This window comes from Rhagoletis pomonella, unplaced genomic scaffold (assembly GCF_013731165.1).
Source record: "Rhagoletis pomonella isolate Grant_MI unplaced genomic scaffold, Rhpom_1.0 Rhpom_scaffold_00048, whole genome shotgun sequence".
NCBI lineage: Eukaryota > Metazoa > Arthropoda > Insecta > Diptera > Tephritidae > Rhagoletis > Rhagoletis pomonella.
In genome coordinates, this window is record NW_023458602.1 from 93,069 (window position 1) to 102,878 (window position 9,810).

General features: G+C 34.7%; 1 protein-coding gene across 1 annotated transcript in view; it reads left to right on the plus strand.

Annotated features, from left to right (window-relative positions):
• The window catches only part of LOC118749786 (cysteine desulfurase, mitochondrial), a 47,889-nt gene that overhangs the window by 36,800 nt on the left and 1,279 nt on the right, over positions 1 to 9,810 (plus strand). The gene's annotated exons all lie outside the window — the stretch shown is intronic.

Below are 9,810 nucleotides of genomic sequence, written 5' to 3' on the forward strand. Positions count from 1 at the left end.
TTTGATAATGAGCTACAATTTTATAAAAAGAATAATTAAAATTATTTAAAAAAATAAAATAAATACCGGGTGACCGTGTAATTTTGTCAAAGATGAAGACAATGATGATAAAGCATTAATACACTATATAGGTCAGTTCATATTAAATTACATAAAATGAGATCACTACCGATAAAATGGAAATCCTCAATGAACATTTTTAATTTCAACGCATGGAATTTACATACATTTTTTTTTTTTTTTTCAACCACCGAAGGGCTCAATTACTTCTATTTCTGCAGGGTCGCCATTAGGTAAATTGAATTTCCAAAGATTTTTTCAAAATAAATAGCGATAAGGGATATTTCACCCGCCGGTGATAAGAAATCACAATCACCATAACGCACATCACTAATATTACTGTTTACAACCACGTTTACATTCAAAATTACAATTCGTAATTTCGTTTTGAAGCAAATATGAAATATAGCTATATCCATTTACTTAAATGTAAACGGATTAAGCATCAAAGTGCTAGAAGAGATTTGAGCGTTTGGTACAAAAAGTATTTTTATGTTGAAATTGTACTTAAAATCGGCAAATTGTACTTTTGTACATTTTAAAATTAATTGTACTGAAAAAAGTACAATTGTACTTTAAATATCAACACTGTTTCACTGGCGCTGTACTTGCTGCAGCGATGCCAGATTTGAGCGTACCCAATTTTTTACCAATAATAACTCATGCGAGGGATTTGGGTATTGGGCATTTTACAAGCCTATAAGGAAGTATACATATCTGTGTTCGTATAGAATAGTATCTTATGTCGGAAGACTGGCTTTAGTATAATGAACCATTCGCAGCATACGATTGCGAAAGACTCACTGGCGCCGAGTCGTTGAAGAACTGGAAATGGTACATTTTACTAAAGCCAGCTCCCGAAATAAGCTACTATTTCACACGAACACAAATATATTCGTCTACAAATAATGTTCATTATTTTAATTATTTCTAAGATAAGTTTGTGAATCTTATCAGTGTTCTATGTAAGAACCAAAAATCAATACCCTCGCCAATTAGAACTTTTGCTTTAAAAGAAAGTTTGAGCATTGATGTGCTCAGCTCACTGTTGCCAAGGTCGTGCATTTTGCACTAAATTTAGTGCTTTTGGGAAACCAAAAAGCCAAAATAATTGGAATTCAATGCTTGGTGCGGTATTTAGTGATGCTTTTTTAATGCACACCGAATGCATAGGTACATATATATGTATGATACACTATACACTAATATTCTACATTAAGATGGAATTCATTTACTGAATAAAATGTGAGGAATAGGTAAATTAAATATGTTTTGCGTTGTTATAAATGTATTGAAATTAATTTATTAATAAAAACGTGAGGAAATGAATATGTATATACACTTTTTACTCAATCAAAAAAATTGTTAAACATGATAATAAAAACTTGGCGCTTTTGTTTTGGAAAAATTGCCTTTTTCTGGTGGCCTGATGCCTGGCTCAGTTGTCGCAAAAGTACACATACATACACGCATTTTTACTGAAAATAAGTGTGTTGTGGTTAATATGTATACGATGCCATCTCCGTACAGCTCACTTCACCTCGCTTAGCACGCTCGCGTGCGCACAGTTTGCCCGCGACGTCAACTGCGTGCACCTCTGTTCTGCATCCCTATGCTAAAGGATTGGGATGGTTATCCAACCTGGTTTTATACCTATCACTGAACTTTGTTATTTCATCTTTGACGGTGCATATTTTTAGATCTCTTTGAATAGTATGGTTTGACACATACCATGGAGCATTTGTTATTGACCTTAGAGTTTTTGATTGAACCCGCTGTATTATTTCAATATTTGAATTGCTTGCTATTCCCCATATTTGTATCGCATAAGTCCAAATGGGTTTGATAATAGTTTTATATATTAGCAATTTATTTTCAAGAGAAAGAACAGATTTTTGGCCCAGAAGCCAATGAAGACTTCTCAGTTTTATATTAATTTGCTCCCTTTTCGCTTTTACATGGTATTTTCAGGTGAGCCTTCTGTCCATGTGTAGCCCCAGGTATTTCACATGATCGCTTACAGGTATGTCTGTATTCAAGATTTTTATTGAAGGAAAATCACCTTTTCTTAGGGCAAAAGTGACATGGACCGATTTATCTGAATTGACTTTAATATTCCACATCTTGAGCCAGTCTTCTAGTTGGAATAAGTAATTTTGTAGTATGTCAGTATTTATTTCATATATATTTGAGCACTCATTTCCAACCCTAACATAAAATTCTCTATCAAATAAGATTTATAAGAAATAAAAAGGGGGCAGGTAAATATTTATTTAATTTGTATAGCAATCCGGGGTGCCAGACTTTTATCAAATGCTTCTTGCACATCAAGGAATGCCCCGGAACAATATTCTTTTTCTTCTAGAGCTGACCTTATTTTATTATATACTCTATGGCATTGTTCAGGAGTTCCGTGGTTTCTGCGAAACCCGTACTGTTGGTCAGAATTTGTTTTTAAATTTTCCATTACTGGCATCAATCTTCGTAAGAGAATTCTTTCGAATACCTTTGAGTAAGCGACCAGCGGACTTATCGGGCGATATGAACTAACTAAATTATCTGTGTTTTTTGGTTTAGCAATCATAATTATTTCCGCACATTTCCAGGCTGTTGGAAAGTGCTGAAGCATCAGTATGGCATTAAAAATAATTGTCAGGGCTCACATGGATTTCTCCGTTAGGTGCTTTACAGCGTGGTCTATCTGATCGTATCCTGAGCTCTTTTTACTGCCACTTTGCCAATTCCTCTTTCACCTCTGATAAAACAATGCACCTTATTGGAAAATCCATTTGGCATGGAGTATCCAAAAAGTGCATCACTTCCCTTTCATCAGAAGCATCAATAAAATTAAATGGTGTGAATAATTCTTTTAGGTACTTAGCAAACGCATCTGCTTTATCCTCATCTGACCGATACCATGAATTGCTAGAGTCTTTTAATGGAACCTTTCTCACTTTTGGTCGTTTAAGATATTTTTTGGCATTCCACAGACATTCGGAGCGTGTTGCGTTAGGCTTAAGGTTGGATAAAAAGGTTTCAAGAGAATTGTTTTTTAACTGTTTAAGCCTTGTCTTTAAGTGTTTAGTAGCTCTGTTTAACAATAATTTGTCAATTGGATTCTGGGTTCTTTGCCATACTTTCCTCAATGCACGTTTTTCTCTTATTAGGTTTTTGATTTCGGAAGGGATATAGCTATTGTTTGCTTCACAAGTATCTTGTGGAGTTGAGATAAAACAAAATCGTCTAATTGGTCAGTGGTTCTTAATTGGATACTAAGATCAATATTATTGTTCTAACCAGTGAGAAAATAATGAAATATCAGTTCGTGGAGTCACAATTCTTAGCTTTCTTTGAAAAATTATAGGTGATGATTGGAGTACCACAATAGCTCATTACCTTTTGGGTTATTTAAGCGAGAGCCCTACCAAGAGTGTTTGGCATTAAAATCTCCTCCGAGTAGGAATGTCGAGCCAAGTTCATTAAACATATTTCCATACTCTATGCAATTAATTGTGTGCCTGGGTGGAAAGTATCCAGCGCCAATAACTATTGAGCGTGTATTTGTTTTGATTTTAATGCGCGAAATTTGTATTGATGGTGAACAAATTTCTTTCAATGGTTCATATTTAATTTTCGTTTTAATAATAACCGCCGACCCGCCTCGGGGTCTTCCCCCAGGGTGGTTACAAAATACTATGTCGTATTCTCTAATTTTAAAATACGATCTCTGTAAAAAGTGTGTTTCGGAAACTAAAAATATATCTATACGATTTTTATTAAGAAATGTTTCGATTTCGTTAATATGGTTGACAATACCTTTAAATTTTTCTAAAAATTGATCGAGGTTAGTTGTTTTTACCACATCAGCGTACGAAGCCGCGTTATTTGTTTTGCTAGTGAAGAATGAATTTTGTTTTTGCAAATTTGGGAATTCTGTGGTAGTATAAAAATGCAGACTCTCCGTCGTGCGAGCTTTGCTTACATTATATTTATTTTTTTAGTGACTGGTTTACTTGACACCCGCTATAATTAGCCGGATGTTCGTGCTGGCAGTTTGCATATTTAGCAGGAGCATTTCTGGCCTTGTTGCAATCAGTTGCTTTGTGATTGGAACCGCATTTAACGCAAGCATAAGATTTGTTACCATACCTTTTCGTGTGTCCAAACTCTTGACATCTGTGACATTGAACAATGGAATTAACTTGCTTTGGTGGTACCAACCTGAACGACTGCATTAACAAGGTATCTGATCTCATAAATAGTTTTGCTGTTCTTGTCTGGTTCAATATCCACGAAAAATAAGGGCAGAGGGCGTTTGTCTGCACGGCTTGTAATGTTGCTGACTCTTCTAACACGATGGCCAAAATTTTCAATTTCTTTTTTGATGTCTTCAATTTCTGATGTAGGATGGAGGTTTTTAATCACCTCCCGAAAACCTCGCTCTTGCTTGATCTGGTATGTGTGGAATTCCATATTTTTGTCGTTCAGATATTTAACAAGAGCACGGTAAGCATCAATTGTTTTTGTGGTTATTCTTGTTTGTCCATCTGCTTGTATTTTGTAGTAGAAATTTGCTTTGTTTATATGTACCTTACTATAAGCACTTACCATAGCTATGTCTGCATACCAAATTTCAAGTTCATGTGACTTATGATTCCGAAGTTAGTGCTGATAATAATTACCACGCCTATGGGATGTGCCACACCCCTTTTTACAAATCCATATATATATATATCTTAATATAAGCACCTACCATAGATAAATACGTCTGCATACTAAATTTAAATTTCATGTGAGATAAGGTTCCGAGGTTAGAGCTGATAAAAATTACCACGCCTGTGGGATGTGCCACACTCTCTTTTACAAATCCATATATATATATATATCCTATATATATATATATATATATATATATCTTGAATAGTTTACAATGTTGCTTTCAAATAAGCCCTATCTCTAACTAAATAAAAAAATATTTTTTAACTGAAAATTCAATTACTAAAAAAGACGTTAAAATAGTAGTTGTACCCCGAAAACACATGGATAATTAAGAGTGAGAGTTTAGGAAACCGTGCTATTTTATTGTTAAGAAGGGTGACAGGTAATGGGATAATTAACCCTGGTGCGAAATAAAGTCAACAAAAATTTGGAAATAAAGTCATTGACAATGTTTCCTCATTCAAATGGAAATAGCGTCAGCAATGCTTAAAGTATGTCGAATCATAGAAAAAAATGTTGTTCTTACAATAAACATTGTCCCGTAAGTGTTGTTTATTGCCAAATCCTCAGTGTGGTGCTATTATTCCACACACAATCATGAACTACCACCAATTGATTTTATTAAAAAATTTAAAATTACGAATATAGTAAAAACACGATGCGAAAAAACCAAACACAAAACGCAGCTGGAATACGAGAAATATTTGAAGAAAGAAATGATCCAGAACTTGCAAAACATATTTCGTTTCCACAAAAATAAAGCGAACACTATTAAATTGAAGAAACAGTTCATGTCCCAAAACCCCAGAGGAACACTGAAAGAATTCTGTGTTTTAAATTAGCATATTTTGAACAAACTCGGAATGGCTAAGGTGGAAAAGAAACCAACCTTTCTATAAGGAAACAATTATAGAAAAGGTATTTTCTTACACTGTATTCATGTCTCCGCCAGCAATTTGTGACGACATCATTTAAAAGCAGCTAAGGAGAACGACGATACTATTTATTAGATGGCACATTCAAGCTAATGTGCCAAAATGCGGGTATAAACAATTATTGATTATTTAATATCGGAACCGAGATCATGTAAGTTAATTGATTGGTTTTCACACACTTTTCACACTGTGTTGCCAAAACACAGCAGAAATCTTCCAATAACTTACAAATATAAAAATATGAAATATCGAGGGCTTAAATTCATTAATACCCTCTATCTGCAATTTGCACAAAAACTAATTTATGATTTTAGAAACCATGTCTTAATTTTTAAAATTACAGGAATTAACGGCGTGCGAGTATAATTGAAGAGGCGAAGTTTCTGGGGTTTGCGCTTTATACTTGTTTACTGCTTCTCGCATGCTACATTTATTAATTGTCTTAATTTTTAGAATTTCTTTCGCTTGAGTATATTTTGGGCACATGCTCGAAGATCAGGGGTGGGCATCTGAGCAGTTTGCACACATAATTCTGCTGCACTCGACTTCTACATGTGGCAGCGCATCGAGTTGGGGTAGTAAGGGAGAACTGAAATTTTTCTCCACGCTACGTCTATTTTATCAAGCTATCAAATATGAGAAGGAGTGGCCCAGTTGGAGTTAAAATGTTATTTATTTGTTTTTTAAATTTGTAAACTGAAGCCCCACCGTACGCTTGCAAACCTTCAATGATTTCTTCATCGCTAACATTGATAAGGAAAGGTGCAAATATGGGACCTTTGACCAAATTCACTTGGTAGGTGGCTGTGATCGGGCAAATGCCTGGGAGCGATCTGGTATTCAAACACTTTTCGAATATTTTTTTGTTTTTGGTTAAGACTAAGAGGCTACCGTCACGCAAATCGCTAATACTTATTATATCTTTGCTAATAGCCAATATAGATTTATGAACACCAAAGCATGAATAACTTGTAAGAGGCTTTTCACTTCCCGATGCTTTCAACACGATGTATTTGGGATCATCATTGTTGGTGATATTTATGGCTGGTAAATCTGGGAATGTTTCGTACGTTTTGTTGGGTCTTTTTCGTTTTAGTTGATGAGTAGGGGAAAGAATGGCGAACCTACTTTCCCCTAGCTTAGTAGCCCCGGGGGGCATTTCGCCACACACACTCCGCACTCATTAAGGGTTTCTGAAGTTGAGTTATTGAATTAAGTTATTACTGAATTTGAGAAACTCACAAGAAAAGTGGCACACGTGGGGTATACGTAACTAAGTACAACAAAGCCTAAAGGCGGGTTCACCGTTTGTGTCCGGACAACTTTTTATTTGCTCTCAAAACATTTTTGCCGGAGAGGGTGCTGAAGTACGGTTCACCGTTCAGTTCGACACATTTTATTTTGTTCTGAAGCAAACAGCTGATTATATTGTTGCCTACACACGATTTTGAGGGCAAATAATACATGCAATTCGCTGCAAACACATACAAAGGAGAACGCGGCAACGCGAATCATCAAGTCGTTCGGTCAGAAAATCAAAATCAATTTGATTCGAACAAAGAGTGTGCAGCACATTTTTGTCGCGCTATCAGTGAGACAGAGTGGGAAAGGAACGCGTAAAATTACTAACAAAAAGTGTCCGGACACGAATGGTGAATCCGCCTTTATGCCGCATTTCTACTAGGCATTGAAATGACAAAAAATGTATGCCATTTAAAAAATGCCATGTGGAAATGAAATTAATGACCATTTTTTTAATATAATGACACGAATATTTTTTAATGCCCGACTTTGTCATTTAATGCCTAGAGGAAATCCAGCATAACAAATTAAGCGACTGCGCTTAAGAGAGAACGAGTGACCGTACACAACGAAGGCTAGTCGGTGACTGTCGATGTATTTTATTGACTTGCATCTCTAAGGCAAATATGGTGCCACACACAATGGTGCAAAAATTTAGTCAGAAAGAAGAAAGTTGCAGATTTGTTTTTTTGCAAATTAAGACGAAATTCGATTTTTTCTAGAAAAATTCGATTTTATCCGGATTTTAGCCCCGCAAAGTTCGATTTCAAAAATTCGCCATTTTGGAGTTGAGATTCGATTAAAATTCAAATCTCGAAGCTTCGAATATCGAATTTACCCATCCCTAGTTACCCGCTTGAGAAAACTTGACTTATTACTAAATATAATGTAGTTTAGTTACACAAAACTGAATTTAATTTTTTTTTAATTCCTTATGCATCTGAGATAAATTGTTTTCAATCTCTTTAATAACGTCAATGCATTGATGCCTTTACGTAGAGACAAATATTTGGTTTGCAAATTTTTTATCCCAGATAAAATACTGTTGAAGATAGAGTAAAGGCGTTTTCTTTTCTCGAAATAATGTTGCCTTTATTCTGCCCTGCGCTGTCAAGTTTTCGTGTTCTTTTCTCAGCATCTTCACATGTATATTGCGTGTTCTTCCTTTAAAATGTTGCACTCTGATTATGTTGCCCTATACCACAACTGTAAAATGATTGAATCAGTAGGTTGTATAAAAAACCTCATTCTTGAGTGGCTTAAATTATTTTGAAACAAAAACAAACATAATGTGTTATTGAATGGTAGAGTTCCATTCAGTATAGAATGTTAATGTAACAGAAGCATTCGCAATCATCGTGATTGTAAATTTTGGTTGAATGCAAACACTTTTGATCATTCAGTACTACACCGAAAAAATATGCCTTGACACTAGAAGAAAATCTTTATAGTAGAAAATAGTCGGTTTGCTCCTGCTTTTTCACCACTGCTATAATTTGGTAAAGCATTACCCATGAGCAAAAGTACGTATCAGCTTTGATATTCAGTGCATGCTTTTAAAAGCCAACTACATATCTTTAAAGGAATTTTGCTACCAATTTTTTGTAACGAACCAATTTTTTATTTGTACAAAGCGATATTTTTATTTCCCAATACCAGGCGCTCATGCATACATATAATACGCATAAATTTGTTTGCAGAACTTTTAAATTTTTTTTGTAGAAGCCTTTGTACTTTACAAAGTAGAATTTTGGAAATTTAAAAATTTGTACAAACAATTTTGTACGTAGAGATAGAAAACTTGTTACTTCACATGTATGAGCGCCTGGTATTGGGAAATGAAAATATGTATCGTTTTATACAAATAAAAACTGGTCATAAAGAGTGGCCGCGCGAAAATGGGTACATAAGTATGTATTTAGATACCAAATCTCTTGGCAAGTTTCGCACCCAGCTTTTAAACCACCAAAAATATAAATTTGTATATGAGAATCAAGCTGTGTTTCATGTGTGGATGAGTCCAAGCATTACCATCCCTTCATACGTAGAGAAACCACACATAGCAAGGTGTTTCATTAATCTGTAGGCTCATTCAGTAATGAATTCTATTTACTTCAGCATTCTCAGTTTTTCATTCAGGTATTTACCACCTTGCTTTGTGAAATCAATTTTTTTTTAATGATTGTAGATTGAAAAAATATAAGCCACACTACCAGATAAAAGGAAAAAGAATGAAATCCTACTTGTAAATATTTCATGATTAAAAATTTAAATGATTTCACAGTTACACAGCTCTGCCCTATACGAAGGTGACATTTTTTTCGAGAAAAGAAAACGCCATTAATAAAAATCCAATCGTTGTATGTTCGTGTTTGTGAACATTCGTTCGCAGATCTTAAGAACTGTCAAAAATCCACATAAAAAGCTCTAGAAATGCTCAAGAAAAATTTATTTACCCAAATTTTTATAAGCAGTATGGATTTCTAATACGGTTTTCTAAACTTTTTTGTGAACAATAAGCACAAGGCGACCCACCTTTTCAACAGAAATATATGCCCGATCCATTATTTCGCGAGGAAAGAGTGAGACAGCAGACTGTGAACTATAAGATGTCAAAATTCCACAGACACTACTATTCACACACACGAAAAAATGGCAATTCTTTTCTGAGACGCTTTCTTAAGAGATCCGTACTTAGCTTCATACATTAAAATAAGCAAAATATGCATGGTTGTTAAAATTAAGTTTGGAAACCCTGAACAAGCAATTCCAAGCATAAGCTTAAAATTTTCGG